This window comes from Panthera onca, chromosome C2, assembly GCF_046562875.1.
Source record: "Panthera onca isolate mPanOnc1 chromosome C2, mPanOnc1 haplotype 2, whole genome shotgun sequence".
Classification (NCBI taxonomy): domain Eukaryota; kingdom Metazoa; phylum Chordata; class Mammalia; order Carnivora; family Felidae; genus Panthera; species Panthera onca.
Window position 1 is genome coordinate 140,879,717 of NC_138347.1, and position 18,053 is coordinate 140,897,769.

The 18,053-nt window shown below is 39.5% G+C and overlaps 1 protein-coding gene across 17 annotated transcripts in view; it reads right to left on the reverse strand.

Moving 5' to 3' along the window:
- Window positions 1–18,053, reverse strand: part of THRB (thyroid hormone receptor beta) — a 384,269-nt gene that overhangs the window by 319,371 nt on the left and 46,845 nt on the right. For 4 of the 17 annotated variants that reach the window (XM_060638538.3, XM_060638536.3, XM_060638537.3 and 1 more), the window contains exon 2: window positions 16,360–16,462. The exons of the other annotated variants lie outside the window; for them this stretch is intronic. The gene's annotated coding sequence lies outside the window, so the exon portion shown is untranslated. The remainder of the gene's footprint in view (window positions 1–16,359; window positions 16,463–18,053) is intronic. 17 annotated transcript variants of the gene reach the window in all.

The window sequence follows — 18,053 nt, forward strand, 5'->3', positions numbered from 1 at the left end:
TAGGATGTTCCTAAGAAACTTGCTGACCTTGGACATAAGTGAATTATGGAATGAGAGATCCAGGATCCTCAGAGGAAGGCAGAAAAATGGATAATGAAAGAAGGAAAGGAAAGCAAACAGGAGGTATTGACACAGAAACAACTTGTACAATGAAATAGAATAGAAATACCAAAAGCAGTCTCACATAAATGAAAATTTTAATTTATGAAAGCCTTTGCACTGAAGATCAAAGGGGAAATCATGGACTACTCAACAAGTTATGCCAGCACAACTATCCTTCCTGTGAGAAAAATGGCACTGGATCCCTATCTCATGCTGTGGAACATAAAAATCTATTCTATATAAAGATAAAATTATAAAAGTAGTCAAAAAATAGAGAATAGGGAGGGCAAGGTTTCTCAGGTAAAAATTAAAAATTACTAACCATGAAACAAGATATTGATACATTGGATGACATTAAAATTAAGAACTTCTGTTCATTAAAAGATACCATAAAGTGGCAAGCCCCAAATTGGGAGAAGTGCTTTGCAACACCTAAAACCAATACAAAGGATTAGTATTTTCTCCTCTCTCTCTCTCTCTCTCTCTCTCTCTCTCTCTCTCTCCCTCTCCACACACACACACACACACACACACACACACACCTATAATTACCATGAGTTAAGAGAGAGATGGGGAAAGATAGGAACAGTAGTTCACCAAAAAGGAAGCATCAATGATAAATAAATACATGAAAAGACATTCAACTTCATTAGAAATCATGGCAATGTTTTTTGAACTGCAATGAGATATATTTTAGGTGGGAGAAATTTAAGAGCCTGACATTACTAGATGTTGTCAAGGATGTGGAACAATAAGAACTCATACTGTTGAAGGGAGCTTCAATTGGTTCAACCACTTTGAAAAATAATTTTGAATCACCTAGCAAGGTGCATTTATTTTCTGACCCAGCAATTCTATTCGTAGGGCAACTCTTACTCACATGAACTGAAAAAAAATGTGCAATAAAATTCATAGCAGCATTGTCTGTAACAGCAAATTACCAGAATAAACTCCTAAACAGGAAATAACCTAAAAGTCCATCCACAGAAGTACAAATAAATAAAGTGGTATATTCACACAACATAGTATCATACAGCAGGGGTAAATGAACAAATTCTAGCTTTATATTCTGGATATATGAAAAAGCTAGTTGCAGGAAAGTATGTATATGGCATGCAACTATTTTTATAAAGCCCACAGACAAGGAAAAAAGGTGTTTTTCAAGCAAAATTTTAAGATACGTATTACTTAGGGAGATATACCCACATGTAATACCAACATCCCCCCACAAAACCTTACTGATAAATACAAAATTCCTAACAGTGCACCTCAGTGGAGGGAGGCAGGAGATAGGAACAGTTAAAAATGCTACATGTTCAATATTAACCATATTGTAATGTCCTACTTCCTAAGTTGGACATTGATTTAATGAGAGATTTATTTCATCATTAAGTTTCATAGCCTACATATATGTTATAATGCATAAATCTATTGGTAAGTAAAATATATATAGAAGAAAAAGACCAACCAAGGAAGACAGGCCTTCTTAACTCCACAAATCCTGAGTATGTAGCACTGAAGATTATCAAAATGTAAAGGAATATTTTGCTTCTTTCATTGGACTTGAAGTGGGTTATCAGCCAAGCTACAGCTTGAAATTAGTTTCTTTCTGGAAACGGGCTGGCCTGTTCAACTTTCCATTAATTCTATGTCAAAAGTGTAAGATTACAGAGTTACACTTTCCAGTTTAAGAAGGGGAACATTCAACTGTATACAAGACTGTTGAATATAGCTGCAATACCATAAGCAATCCTTGGGACCATACTTTATGAGAAGGAAATACTAGAGAGTTCTTAGGGGAAGTTAATGTAGACACTGGGATGTCAAAAGTCCATTTCACATGAATGACTAACTAAATCTGAATCTGAGACACTCAAATGAGAGAAGGGAGAGATTAGGAGAAATACAATAGCTGACTTCAAAAATTAAAAAGAAATGCTGTCAAGTTCAAAAATGTTAGCTTCACTGCATTAGAGTGGCCACCCACTACCAATGGATAGAAATGTATTGAAGCTGATTTAAGCTTTGAAAATTTAAATATCAGCTCACAGCAGCTAGCAGGATGACTAAGTCTGGATGGTGGCCTATTATAGTCCAAGAATCACCTTGAGCTTATAGAGAATGTTACCCTTCAAAAAAAGCTTAGAATCTTTGTTTTTCTTATAATAGATTATATTTTATAATTGAGACCACAGGTTTAGTTTCTTTTGGGGGGGGGGGGGTCTTAAAAATATGATGCTAGGTCACATTTACCTTGAGATCAGTTATATCATTTATTTTTTATTTCTTCTAACTAAGTTCCAGAGATAGTGGTAAAGAATGAATGACTGCTCCTCAGTAACTACCTAACCCTATGGAAGTTTCTTCATCTCTCTGTATCTCAGTTTCTTCAGCTGTAGAACAGAACCTCTCTGTGGTGGGCTGAGTAATGGCCCCCCCAAATACGTCCATGTCCCACTTGCGGGAACCTGTAAATGTGTTATCTTATATGACAAAAGGGACTTTGCTAGTGTTATGAAGGATTTCACAATGAAGAGATTAGGTTGGATTATTTGGTGGGCCCAGTATGTTGTGTTGTTTTTCTTTCTTATTTGGTGGGCCTAGTATAATTGCACAGGACCTTGTGAGGGGGATGAAGAGGAATCAGAGGTGGAGGAGAGGGTTAGATGCTGAGGGAAGAAGAGATTGCGTGACATGTTTTGAAGGTGGAGGAAGAAACTGCAAGCCAAGGAAACAGGCAGCCCCTACAAGCTGGAAGAGGCAAGGTACTGGCTTCTCCCCTTAGAGTCTCCAGAAGGAACTAGACATTCAGATCCCTTGACTTTAGTCCCATAGAACTCATCTCTAAATTCTGACTGCAACAAGGGCAGACCTGACCTGACCACAGCAACAGAATACAAATACATCATCTCACAGGGTTTTTGTGAGGATCACAATGAGATAAACCAGTAAAAACTCTTGGCTTCTATTAAAGTTATCATCCACCTAATTTACCCAAAATGAAGGCTCAATCTCATGAGTAACTGTATCAGTGTATCCTGCGTTATTTTCCCTCAAGGACCATTTTGTGCCTTCGTATATATTAACGAGGTGGGGAAAGGATTCTGGATAAGACACAGTTCAGCCATTAATGGTGAGGGTCTTGACAGGTGCTTGACTTCCCCCGGCCTCGTTCCTCAGTTATAATTAGAGGCTAGATCCTTCAAGCTCTAAAATTCAATGACTATATACTTAAGTAGCCAGTAACTGCTTTCTGAGTCTACCCGCCCCCACCCCCTTTCTGGTTTAACCTGTAGCTAGTGTCTGAATTATCTAGTGCCAACTGCCCCTAGGTTATCTTTGCTTTGGGCACTGATTAACCAGGCAAGCCTAATTCCATGATTAAAATAAAAAGCAAGATGAAAGGAGGTCGAGCCATTCTTAGCTTAAATTTGTGCTTAAAAATTCAATGTTTTACAAAGAATGTTCTTAGCAAAAACTCCTAGCTCGGAGTTCTTATAGATTTCCCCTGGGTCCTTCTGTCATTAATTCAAGACTATCGCTTTCAAGAACAGATTGGCTGGCCATCATCACCAAGTGCTCTGCCCAGGCTCTTATCCTCCTAAGTGGCAGGACGTTTGACACACTTTCCTTGTTGCTAAAGGTGTAGATAACAGTACCCGGGGATCAAAAATGACCAAAATAGAACAGACACCAAAGGGCTGTTGAACACAACCTCCCTTTCATATCTCTGCTTTTTCCAACTCACCATGGAGAGAAAGCCTGTGAAAAAGTTTTGTCATCTATAAATTATTCTGCAAATGCAAAGAGTTCCTTTCCTTTTTAACCCTCAATATGGGGTTAGATGTCATGATAGAGACACAGACAACACTCAGCTGACATACAAAGGAGCTTCAACATGAGAAAATCCAGAAAACTTTATAAGGTAGTTCTGAAAGAATAGATCTTTGCCAACTAGAGAAAACGAGGACATTTTGAGGGAGAAAAGATGGTATGTGGAAAAGGCAGAAAACCGTCCTCCAAAAATAGTGAGAAGTTAGTGTGTCTGACACGTAGTGGGGAGGGACAGACAGTAGTAGGAGAGGGGGCCAAGGTCTGCCACTGCAGAGCTATGGGTGTCACGTCGTGCATCTGAATTTTATTGTGTAGAGTTCAGCGATCAAAAAGACACCCATTGCCGGGGTAGGGGGGGGGGGCGGGGCACGTTCAAATTTGCTTTTTAGCAAATGAAAACCAACGCCAACATGTTGGAACAGTCTAGGCCTGAGATAGGGGCTACAGGATGGGGATGGATGGGAGCAGCATTTCATTGAAAATCACTCGGATGGTAGGGAGAAGTCAATAGTGACCTGGAGGTTTCCAGCTTGGATGATTAGGTGCCTGGTGCCACTGGAAGCAAAGAGGGAGGAAGAGAGAACAAAGTTTGGAACTACAAAAAGTAAAGTTAAAACACTGGGTAGATGGAAGATGAAGAGACAATCAGAATGCTAGAAAACCTTTAATGCCACTTAGGCAAAGTGAGGCAAAGGATTCAGGAGACGTGTGGGCAGAGGGACAGAGGAGGAGATAAATAGAAAGGTCGAAGGAAGCGAATGTAGAGAAATGAGCAGGCTGCTAGTCAGCTGTGCCTAGAGCCGGGATGAGGTCCAGGAGACAAAGGACAGAAATAGGTAGCACCGAGCCACAGCAAAACCCCAAGACACATGAGCATGCCTCTATGAAGATGAACATTTCTTCTCTCCATAACGTGATAACTCTAAACGTTCAGCATACGCCTTGCACAAGAGAAGAGCTTGGTGTGTTTGCAACAAGGAGCCAAGGGGAACGAGACCTTCCCATACTCTGAGGCCGGAATGCAGGGCCCAGCCCTAGCCACAACCACTCAAGAACTTAAAAACAAATCAGTCCCCAAAGTATTGAAAGGGCAAGAGAGGAAACAATGAGGGATGTGGGCCCAGAAACAGAAGCGATGCCCACAGCAATGTACGTATACGAGCATGCTTTGCTGGACTCCTCCTCCTCAGCCCCTCCACGCTGTTTAGGAAGGATAGATGATTATGCCCCAGTATGATTAATTCTCTTTCACAGAAGTCGGAATTAATTGCAGCTTAAGTGACTAGAGAAATCAAAGAACTACATGAGGGTACACATAATAAGCCTTAAATGTGCCCTTAAAAGCAGTGGGGGGACAAAGCCAGGACTAGAACAGAATTAAAAATGACACTTATGTACTGAGAAGGGGGTTAGACAGACCCCAGGGTGAGTCAGACAACAATAGGATCCCAGTTTGAGGGAAAAGAAGAGAAAGGGCTACTATCGGAATAACAATGTTGGCGTATATCCGGGGGTAAGTACGGGAAGCGCGCCTTCCCCACAATAAGGAATATGCGAAGGAGATCAGAAGAGCTACTGCTTTTCTAAGAAAACACAAGAATAGAAGAATAATCGCAGGAGACTGAGTCACAGAAAGGACAGCCTGACACTGTCAGCGGTGTAGAGACTATAGAAGCACCCCTGGAGATTCTCTGGGCCTCAGGGACAGGTTGGCAGGATCATGCCGTGTATAAACACACAGCAGTCAAGAGGACAAGCTTTGATCTGCGACTTGACTTCTACACGGCGCCGTCCTGCCGACCTGTCCTGAGGCCCAGACAAAGAATCTGGAGTGGCTCTTCTATAGTTTCTACATACCTACTATGTATACATCTGTATATAGATATAGACAGAGATATGGATATATTTTTTGACATATATACGTATATACATCTATATGTATACATATATGCACATGCATGTATGTGTACGCACGTGTGTGTGTATTTATTTATTCATTTATTTCGGAAGGTTCACTCTGGGCCTGCCTGTCAAAAGTGATACCAATTCAGGTTGTCAGGAAACCCCTGTACGTCTCGGCATTCTGGCACTGCCTGTGAGCACTGATTCTGAGGTTGCAACACTATGCCTGGAGCACTGGCATCTCTAGGACGGGTGGCCTGGAAGATCACCTGTATCGAACTATTTCTATCCAGCTTCTCCAAGCTTCTCTAAGCACTGGAAGTATATTAATAATAATGTAGACCTGCTGTCGCTACGATTAAAAAAATCAGCCAATCGTTTCCTACAAAGAGATACATGTGGAAGCATTTCCAGCTCAGCGATCTGGCTGATGTATAAGATCCATTGGAAAACAGGCATTCTTAAATCTCATTGAAAAGTATTGATTCTGGGGCACCTGGGTGGCTCAGTCGGTTGAGTGTCTGACTTCGGCTCAGGTCATGATCTCACGGTCTGTGAGTCTGAGCCCCACGTCGGGCTCTGTGCTGACAGCTTGGATCCTGGAGCCTGCTTTGGAGGCTGTGTCTCCCTCGCTCTCTGCCCCTCCCCTGCTCATGCTCTGTCTCTCTCTCTCAAAAATAAACATTAAAACAATTTTTTTAAAAAGAAAAAAAAGAGAAGTATTGATTCTAAAAAGATTATTTTGCCTCTGCATCAATCATATATATATCTATCTATATATATATATAGATAGATATATATAGACTAGTCTCTTTTCTCACTTAAGCATAAAAAGGGGTAACAGATTTTTGTTACTTCCCTGTTTTTATGCAAAGGTCCTGCTGTTTACAAACCCCAAGCTAGAAAGGAAATCCAAGGAAGAAGATGAACAAATGTTTGGGCCCAAAGAACAAATGTTCCCAAAGAACAATGAGTTCACCTATACAACTGTGTCCCTCCCTGGTGACATGGACCGTCTCCACCTTAAATAGTTTTTATGTGTGTTTGTGCCTCAGCACCTCAGTTCTCCTACTATTTTGCAAGCTCTTAAGGAGAGCTTTCTTTTTTCTTTTCTTCTCTTTTGTTTTCTTTTCTTCTCTTTTGTTTTCTTTTCTTCTCTTTTGTTTTCTTTTCGTGTTTACTTATTTATTTTGAGAGAGAGCACACAAGCACAGAAAGAGGTGCACAGAGAGGGAGAGAGAGAGAGAATCCCAAGCAGGCTCTGTGCTGACAGAGCAGAGCCTGACATGGGGCCCAAACTCATGAACTGCAAGATCATGACCTGAGCTGAAATCAAGAGTCGGATGCTTTAATTGACTGAGCCACCCAGGCACGCCAATAAGGAGTAGTGCATTTTAAAATAGTATCTGAATAATATCTCATGTCTGTCAACGGCTATATACTTTCATAGGATGCCCTGTCTCACTTGGTCTTCATGAGCCTGTCAGGTAGGGCAAGCCCATTCCACTCATTTCATACACGAGGAAATTGAGATTAAAAAGGTTAAGTGACTTGAAGGTTACATAGCTGTCCAGCGGAAATCCAGAGCCACGAATTGAGCACGTCAATCTAGACCCCAAACCAAACCTCTTTTCCCCACACCAAGTTCTTCCTCCTCTTCTCCCACAAGCCACCTCACATGGCTGGTGATCGCCAGGTGCTCATTCCCAGCAGGATGTTTGGAAAGAAGCGCAAAGGAGCAGAAACATAAGGCAGCTAAAAGGGGAAAAGGACATGGACACCAACTGGTCTTCACGTTTGTCTAATCTGACAAGTGCTGGAACACTGATGCCCCACAGGGAAAGCCTCCGGTCTTTTCATCTCCAAGAGAGGGTCAGGTGGCATCGCCATTGTGAGAGAAGAAACAAAGGAAGTTGTGTGCATGAAGTGTGTGTGTGTGTGTGTGTGTGTGTGTGTGTGTACACGCGCACGTTGTGTACTTTGAGGGATGAAGTGGTATTGTGAGAACCATAGAATCATTGATGCTCGGGGGGATGGCCTCTCAGAGGGCATCTCTTCCAGTGTTGCTGGAGAGGTCCTCAGACATGCCAGAAAGCGTGAGCCTGCTGGGTGTGCTTCTGGCAAAATGACCTTCTCTTCACCTAGTCCCATAATATAAACACAGAGGATGATATCTTGGCCCAGTTATGAGCACTGAGTAAGAGGGTAGATGAAAAGACAGAACCTCCTATAAGCAGAGGGGCAAGAAGTTATAAATGCCCAAAGAAAGGCAAAGGTAGGGGCACCTGAGTGGCTCGGGTCATGATCTCATGGTTCATAAGTTCAAGCTCTGTGTTGGGTGAGCTCAAGTCTTGTTTCTACCTCTTTCCCTCTCTCTCTCCCCTTATCCCCACGTGTGCTCTCTCTCAATAAATAGATAAATGTATTTTTTTTTAAAAGGCAAAGGTAGTGTCTCAGATAAGGAACCTTAGAAGCAAACCTTGAGATGACAATTCCTGCACAAGTCAGGGCTCTTAGTGGAAATGTATGAGGGAGCACAGGAGGCATGAGAGGGTAGAGGGGAAGACAACGGAGATGTGATGCCAGGAAAAGTCTAGCCTGATCCCACCAGGAGTGTAGATTGCTCCTCAGAGGTTGTCCTGCACAGAGACAGGGGGACTAAGCCCCCATATCTCTGCATCAGCCGGTGATTGGCCATCCCCCAGGGATGGGTGCTGTAACCCCCCAGGCGTCTTTGGATAAGGCAGACAGCATCAATCAAGGGCAATTTTAAAGGGGAGGGTGCAGATGTGAGAGGCTGGCGGCCAACAGCCACAGCAGCTGGAGCATGGGTGCACTCGCCAGTGAAGGGGATCTGGGTGGGACAAGACCAGCATCTGCTACAGGCAGTTTCTCACACCTAGAGGAATCTGCATTCCACATGGGTGGCCTAATTAAGGGGTGGATACTGACTCTTGGGGAACTTTGGGCAACCTGGGGGACCCGATCCTCTGCCTGGAATTATGCTGTGTTACCGCCTATTGTATGAAACCACACACACAAGTTTCTATACTCTTTACCTTTAATGACATTTTCTTGCCTCTATATGTTTTGGTCTCTTTTGGTCCATCATTGTCTCACTGTGACATTGTATTCAAAAGACCTCTTCGCAAATCTGCTAGCCTTTATTCGTACAGCTCCGGGACAATGAGCCCAACAGCTCCCAAAGGCCACTAAGTCTATTTTGTTAAGTACATGTCAGTAATTACTTCTTTAATAAAATAAAAAATCTATTTCCCCATAATTTCCATTCACCAAGGTTATAGAAAGGAAGTCTAATCCTTCGATGCCTTTTCTTTCACGGACAAAATATCCACAACTCAGATTATTCCACAATATTGTACTCACATACTAAAATCTGCTCACTCATCTGGTCCCTGCCCAGTGGAGAAATTCCAGTTTGTCTATGACTCCATTAAAAGAGGTACCCAAAACTACCCCACCCTCTAGGGGTGACTCACGTGGAGCAGAGGAGGACTATTCTTCTTGTTCTAGACACAGCAGTTCAATTAATAGAATCTAAAATTAACTTGATGATTCAAATAAGCTCAGCTTCAAGCCTTGATATACCACTGATTTATATTCACTTGTAAACATCTAATCTAAATATTTTTGCATATGTTGTCTGTCTTACCTACCCTATCCTTAGATTCTAGATTGATTTTTCCCCCTTAACTGTAGGGCTTTTTACACCTTAATGCCTTAAAGTTCATCTTGCTAGAGTTGGCCTGTCAAACCCACCTGAAATGGTCCTTTTGGATGCTAATTCTGTTACTCAAAGCATTTTCCATGCTTCCAGGCTTCATGTCAACCACAACTTTGATAAATATGCAATCTATATCCTCACCAACATTATTGATAAAAAACTAGTATCTTGAGAGGGCCAAGGGTGAATCCTCATAGCTTACCACCCTGTAGTTCTCACACAGCTTAATTCATGCTTGTTCCAAGACCCTATTTGGATATACGTATTTGGATATAGTGAGTTTTGAAGAATGCAAAATAACTAATTCATAACATATTTGCACTCACATTCATTTAACAGAATATAAAAACAGAATATGATGCTGGAAATAGATTTATGGATAAAAGTAATCCGAAGAGACAAAGACCATATCAAGAGTACGATTTCAGAATTTAAAAAATCATGTTCTCCCACACAGAACAGGACGACAATTTCGGGGAGGCCAGAGGGATGGTAACTTAGCCCTGGATGGGGACACATGGACATGGTGGCACCAAAGGAAATGGGTGATGAGTGGAAGGCAATAACTGGCTAATTGCATTGCTTTGCTATAGCTGCACAGCAAATTACCACACACTTGACACCTTAAAACAACAATATTTATCATCTGACAGTTTCCATGGGTCAGTCCCATGGCGTAGGTCAGCTTGGCCCTTTGCTCAGGATCTCATCAGGCTGAAATCAAGGTGTTGCTGGCACTACAAAGTCATCTGAAGCTCAAGGTTCCCTTCCAAGCTCCCTGGTTGTTGGGAGAATTCAGCTCCCTGGATTGCAGGACCAAGGGCCACCTTTTCCTGATGGCCACCAGCTGGGGGCTGCTCTCAGTCCCTAAAGGCACCTGCCATCCTCTGCCATGTGGCCCTCTCCACAATACCACAGTTTGCTTCTTCAAGGCTGGCAGAAGACTCTCTGCTAAGATAGAGTCTTATGTGGTCAAAAGAGTGACAGTCCCATCATATTCACAGGTCCTGTCCCCAGCAAAGAGCAGGGATCGCAGAGGGCATGCACAGCAGGAGGTGGGCCCTCTGGGGGGGGGCATCTGAGACTTCTGCCTGCCACAATGGTTAACACCGTGAGGCCTGGTGAAGAATGGTGGGAGGATATGGGTCTGGAGAGGCCTTCTCTGTGCCTACTATGAAGTTTGAACTTTACCCCAAAAGCAATGGAGGCACAGTGAGGAAGGCCTCTCCCTTTGGGGAGGTACAGGAAGATGTTGCAAGCAGCAAAGGTTAAGAAAGTATTCTAGCAGGCACAGCACTCCAAGAGAAGATCATGGAATCAACGAAGGCAATAAATGTGAAGCACAGCACGATACACACACACACACACACACACAATGGAATCGCCTGTTTGTAATTTAGCGCCTCACTTGCCTACGTGACATGACTGTCAGAGAGCACATCTACCCTTTGCCCCTGCTGCTGCTACGATTAGGTGCGCCCTTCACATACTGGGCAGAAAAAAACATGCATATTTTCCATCATTACAGAACCCTCTCCAAACAAACAGCCTGTCTAATTAAGATACCCTTGCCACCCCTCCCCAAATAATAATACTTAAGCCATTCCTGAAAATCGCTGGCTTCCTCAAGAAAACACCTTTATCTCTGACTTTTGGAATACAGCTATCAGCAGATACGTGAGGACCCACACAGATGGGAGAAGCATGTGAGGAACCCCTGCGTTTCTACCAATGTGGATTTTGAACAGATTAACTGTAACTTCACAGTCTGGTTTTTTTTTTTTTTTCTTCTAATACCTGGAGTATCTTTTAATGAGAGTGTCTGGTTCTTCTAAAGGCTGGACACCCTTACAAACATCACAAATAAGAATACTTTAATGACTTTAATGTTAGGGGCACCTGGGTGGCTCAGTCGGTTAGGCATCCCACTCTTGATTTTGGTTCAGGTCATGATCTCACAGTCAGCGAGTTCGAGCCCCGCACTGGGCTCTGTGCTTGACAGCGTGCAACCTGCTTGGGATTGTCTCTCCCATTCTCTCTGCCCTTCCCCACTTGCACTCTATCTTTTCTCTCAAGAAAAATAAAAAGAAACTTAAAGCAAAAGAATACTTTAATGTTCCACTTGTCTTAGAATTTTCCACTTACAACGGTATCTATAAACCGTAACGTTGAGAACAGCAGCAGTGTTGATTATCAAATATAAAATTGAAGGTAGCTAAAAGCTACTTCCTACATGCCAGACACTGTTTTCAGAGCTTCATATCCTCACATGCTGATGACAAAACTATAACATACAACATCTGAGTAACTTGCTGGAGATTACATGGGTTGTCAGTGCCAGAGCTGGGACGTGAACCCAGGCAGACTGGTCCCTAATAGCTCACAGCCTTGGAACGACACCAGCTCCTTTCTTAAGGGTGACCTTTGAGGCGCCCAAATGATCTCTGACTACCAATGACTACTTTCGAGGTGGCAGAGTTAACAGTATATAAAAACTAGGGTCTAATGACTACCATATTATGTTACAGAAGTGAGAGGCACTAAGACAGTAGGATAAATAAACCCAAGAGGTAGTTCTTTAAAATAAGTCAGATAAACCTCAGAATTATACAGTAAGCCAGGAAAAAGAGAGAGAAGCACAGATATAAAAAATCTTAGAAATTGTAAGAGAATACTGTGTTCAATCCCATGCTTATTATTTTAAAAATACTAACACAAGGACAATGTTTACGTACAATGTGAATTACCAAGATCAACACAAGCAGAAACAGACACGTTGAATAGAACAAATAAGGAGAGAAACAAACACCAACAAACAGAAAAAAAATCTTAAAAAGTTATAAAAGCATTATCTCGTTCAAAAAATAATCCAGGCATAGAAAATTCCACAGGAAACTTCTTTAAAATTCTCAAGAAAAATAGAATTCCCATTACATTTTTTTTCTGTTCACAGCACAGAAAAAAATAAAAACTTCCCAATCACATTATGAAGTTAAGCATCATTTTGATGTAAAAACTAACAAGACAACATAAAAATTCAACGTAAGACCAGCTCATGCAAATTGATGCAATAAACAACAAATATTGAATACAGCAATGAGTTATGAAAACATTTCATCGTGACCAACTAGGCTTTACTCCAAGAACAAAAAGATGATTAAATATTAGGAAATTTGTGATTATAGTATATCATTTTAATAGATCAAAGGCAAAAATTACACAATAATTTTTTTAATATGATACTCTATATCAAGTCTGGTGAAATGCAAACAATTCTCATTGGATACTCACAATATCCTTACAAGATATTTATATTATTATCCTCATATTACAGGATAAAAAACTGTAATTGGAAGAAGACAAATAACTTACTCAGTGTTATATACTTCTAAGAGGAAGATATGTAATTTGAGCTCATGTCTGTCTGGCCATAAATCCTATATTCTGGCTTCTGTGTTATGTTTTCATATAAAGGATAACCTACCAAAAATAAATCTTAAGGCATTTCACAACATTTCAAAACCCCTTTTGATTAAAAAAATACTTGCAGCTTATTAGGAATGCAATAAAATCACTTAACATGGTTGGAAAAACCCATCAGAAAGAAAATCAGAAACAAGATAAGAATAAATACAATTAAGTATATTTAACACTGCTGTGGAAATTCTAGTTTATACCATAAGATGTAATTCTGAAATATGAAGTATGCTCTTTAGAAAGGTAATAGAATCATTATTTGGTATAACATGATTGTTTACTAGGGAAACTAAAAAGAACTAGGTAAAAAATAATAAATAGAATAAAAAACAAAATATAAAAACTGATCTTTCATATAACAGTAATTACCAATTAGAAAACAATACCTACCATCCCAAATATAGCTAAATAAAAAGTATATAATGCTCAAGAATAACCTTCAAAAATATGCAGGACTTATATGAAGAAATAATTTTTCTATCACGTCAAATAAGACTTGAAAAAACCGAGGCATATTGTGAAATGATTGAAAATTGTAAAGATACAAAATCCTTCAAAATAATTCATAGTTTGTATATAATTCTATGCAGAATACACCAGGATTTTTATAATCAAAAATTAATTCCAACATTTGCCTTGAAGAATGCTCAGATGATAATTGCTAAGGCACATTTAAAACAAAATAATGAAGGGGTTAGGGTTTGCCATATCAGAAATGGATATGTGTTATAGAAAATATAATATGATTCCCCTATAATAATCAACAGATTGTAAAAAAATAAAATAAAAAGAATGGAGGGCCCAGATACAGAAATGTATTTGCCAGTTTAATCAGAGATAGATTTAATCACAACTCAATGGAGAAAGAAGGGATTATTCAGTAAATGGTGTTGGAATAACTACTTGAATAGTTAAAAATTATATTTCTACCTCATTTAATATGTCAAACTAAATTATGGATGAATTACGTATTTAGGTAAAAAATAAAGTTATAAAGGATTATGAAAAATCTAGGTGGTTATTTATTACATATTGGGCCAAACAAAGAATTTCCAACCATACGTCAGAAAGCAGTAACATATTTGGCTGCAGTAATTAAACATGAAAAAAGTCATGTATTAGTACAATACTTCAAATTAAAAGGCAAACACCCAACTAGGAAAATAATTTCCAGAGATAGGACATATAAAGAGTTTAACACAGTGCATAAGCAAAATATTAACACCTCATTGATAAATGGGCAAGGAATATAGATGAACACGTTATATAAGAATTACTATAAATGTCCAATAAGTGTTGAAAAAATTTTTTAATGACTGATGCTTAATTCTACCAAGTGTGAGGAGAGACAGAAACTGAGACTGATATACTGCCAGTATAAGTGTAAATTAATACCTTTGGCCACATCTGAGAAGAACTATAAACATGTTCACATCCTTTGATTGCATCTACTATTATGTAGAAGCAAGAAAGAAAATGGCAAAAGATGAAATGCAAGGCTACATCATTTTTTCCAAGAGAAAGCATGAACATTCAGCTATAGTTGTACATCCAAAAAGTCCAACATTATACAGTCATTAAATAATCATGTTTTGAAGAGTATTTAATGCCATTGAGAAAATGCTCCCTGTCAAGTGAACACAGGTAAGATATAAAACTATACCTAGACTATGGTCCTGATTCTGTAACATAATAATATATACAGAGAAAACAAATTGGGTAAGAATGTGGCAAAATGTTGCAGTGGCTATCTCTGAATATTAGAGTAGTTAATCTTTATTTTCTAAAGTAAACATCAGAATGAAATTTATTTTGTAAAGAATGAGAACAAAACAATGATTGAGAAGAAAAACAAGAAGCTGGACCCATTGGACATAACCTCCTAAGGAAATAAAGAAGTCCGCCTTTTGTATCCCTCTCATTTTACGGCACAATCTCAGAGGGAAATGGTGGAGTGGATATCTCATAAACCACCTTAGATTTTAAAAGGAATCATCCTAGAAGCCATCTCTCCATCAGCTCGGGCTAATTCTTTCTTTACTCTTTCGACTCTGGCCTTTTCCCATTTAACTCTGCCAACCTCCACTTTCTTCCTACTCAAAGTCTGGCCACAATAAAACAATCCCAACATAGGAAGCAGGTCTGGGGGGAAAGTCAGCATCCTGAGTGATTATTGAGGGGAGGATGTGTGTTTCTGCAGAAATGCATTTTGCCTCTGCTAAATTATCATTTCACAACACTATCCACCATGGAAAGACTTTTCTCAAAAAAAACCCTATACTCTTGAAAATTCCTGCAAAGCCTACTGCAATGATGGTATCAGAAGTCCATTTATTCTTTATCAGCATAATTCAGGGCGTTTACTAAAACTCTTTCATCCAATCTCTCAGTGATATTCAGCAGATATTTACTGGGTATTCTCTGGGGTTAGAGGAAATATTGTGGGTGTGGGAGGCTGAATAATGGTCCCCAGAAATGTCCACATCCTCATCCTGGAACCTGGGAATTTGTTACATTACATGACTAAAGGAACTTTACAGATGTGATTAAGGTAAAGATCTTGAGATGGAGACCTTGTCCTGCAAAATCTGGATGGGCCCAATATAGTCACAGGGGTCCTTATAAGGGAAAGAGGCGGGAGAGTCAAGAGAAGGAGATGAAAAAAGACAGAAGCAGAGGTCAGAGTGATTGCAGCACCATCAGTCAATGAATTTGAGCACGTGAAAGAAAAAGCAAGCAAACAGATTCTCCTCTATAGTCTTCCAGAAGGAATGAAACCTGGCTGACCTATTTTGAACTTCTTATTATTCACTTAAATCTGGAGCCTCTCTTTGTGTGGTCTTACAGAAAATTTATCACCATTAAAGCGTTTCTTGTTTTTGCCAGAATTTCCCAGTGTGTTACAATGAAGCAAATCCTGTGAGCTGTCCCACAATTCTAAAGAGTCCCCTAATCAAATGTACTGTAATACCCTCTTGGAAATCCACAATGACTAAGTAGACTTTTTCACCTTGTTTAATCTGGAATTTTCCAAACTTTGACTGTAGAGTTTTAAACCTCTATTTACATCAACATCATTAACAACAACAAATATTTATTGCTTTGTATAGCTGCCATGTGCCAGGCCCTGGTCTGGACCCAGGAACACAGAGAATGAGCCCATTCTTTAAACTACTTCATGGAGTTTAAACACGTTTAAACAAATTGATAGACTCTGCCAATCCCTATATACTTGAAACACACTGTTTGAAGTTTTTAGTTATCTTTATAGATGTGGTTTTTTATTTTTTTAATCTTACCCAACAGGAAGTTAAATTCCTAGAAAGCAGGTATATTTCTTTACAAGCCCATCTTCTGTAGCTCTTCCCTCAGGGAGCTAATATTCCAGTCAGTGAGATTTGCCTACATTCAAAAGAAAAAGGATATTTTGGGGAGAAAGATAGGGGATTTTTGGTATCTAATCTGACAAATAGATTAACATTGAAAGGTTAAACGGATTGTCCCAGACTGTTTTACTGAAGCGTCCCTTGACTATATGTCAGAATTTCCTGAACAGTATGAATTTTTAAAGCCATGAAGGAGCAGTCACACTTGGGGTAACCCAGAGTTCATAGATAGAGTCTCCTTCTTCACTTCCATCCCTCCACCATTTCCCTCCCCTCTGATCTTATTCCAAGTCTGAAGTCTTAATGGTGGTATTTCTTTGACTTATAAAATAGTCTAGTGGTACAGTGGATGTTTTGGGTCATCACTGCATAATATTATCATAAGTAAATAATAAGTATTGTAAGTAAGTTAAAAGAACTTACAAGTAATTAGAAGTAAATAAATAATAAGTAATAATGTTAAATAGTATTAATTACGCCCCTACCTTCCCAAAGGGAATAAGGAACAGTTCAATATATACTGCGTTTCAGGCTTCCTGCAAATGCCTGATACCATTGTTCTCCTTGCAAAGTATTTTTTGCAACATTCCAGTCTCCCGTGATCATAGGAAACACGATTGTGCAAATGTTGCCTCTCCTTTTATAAGAAATCAAATAATTTTAAAACAGAGGTAAATGAAAACTTTTCAGCAACATATATTTTAATTATAAAATTAGGAAGAATAGCATCCCCATTCCAATTACTTTTCAACTCAAATCAATAGAACTTCAATTAACTATGTTTTTTAAATTCAATCAAGAAAAAAAATCTGAAGCATTTAAAGAATGCTATAAATTATAATACATTACCCTGAGAAAAACCCACTGATGCATTTTACATATTATTGAATATTCTTTACAATCTGCCATTCTGTAACAATTAACTAGGTTTAACCATTAAATAAAGAGAAAACAACACACACACACACACACACACACACACACACACACATTGAACTCCTGAACTTAAAATGATCTCAACAAATCAGACCGGTCTAAGTGAACTTTAGTAAACCTAGGGAGAGAGCTTTCTCCTGCCATGGCTTTCTTTGCAGTAAGGGGAAAGTTTAATCCTGGCGGGAATGTGCTTTGTTTTACCTTGTCCTGTTAATACATTAATTTTAAGTTCAATTACCAGCTGTCATTTTTTCACTTATATAACCATTATGACACAGGGTTATCTTTATTTCTTCCACTTTACTTCTACTTATCCTGTGTATAATCGGTAACACAAAACCCCCTTCTTAGGATGAATGGTGGTGGTCCCCCTTAATGTAAATTTAAAGCGCTAAACACCAAAACTCTAAGGACTGAGTTCTGGAGGGTAAAGGATGGGCAGGGATTGGGTGATAAATCACCAATGAAAGCCATTAGAACGTGTCAGTGATTAGTGCTCTGTAAATGGCAAGGGGAGTGGAAAGAAGGATTCATATTTCAGTTGTCTCCTAAATGGTATCACAGGATTTTGAACTACAAAGAGACAAAGAGTTGGTTCTTGCTGCCCAACAAGACTGCTACAGGTTTCAAAGAAAGAGAGTATTTGTCACCAAGACTACTTAATTCAGTAA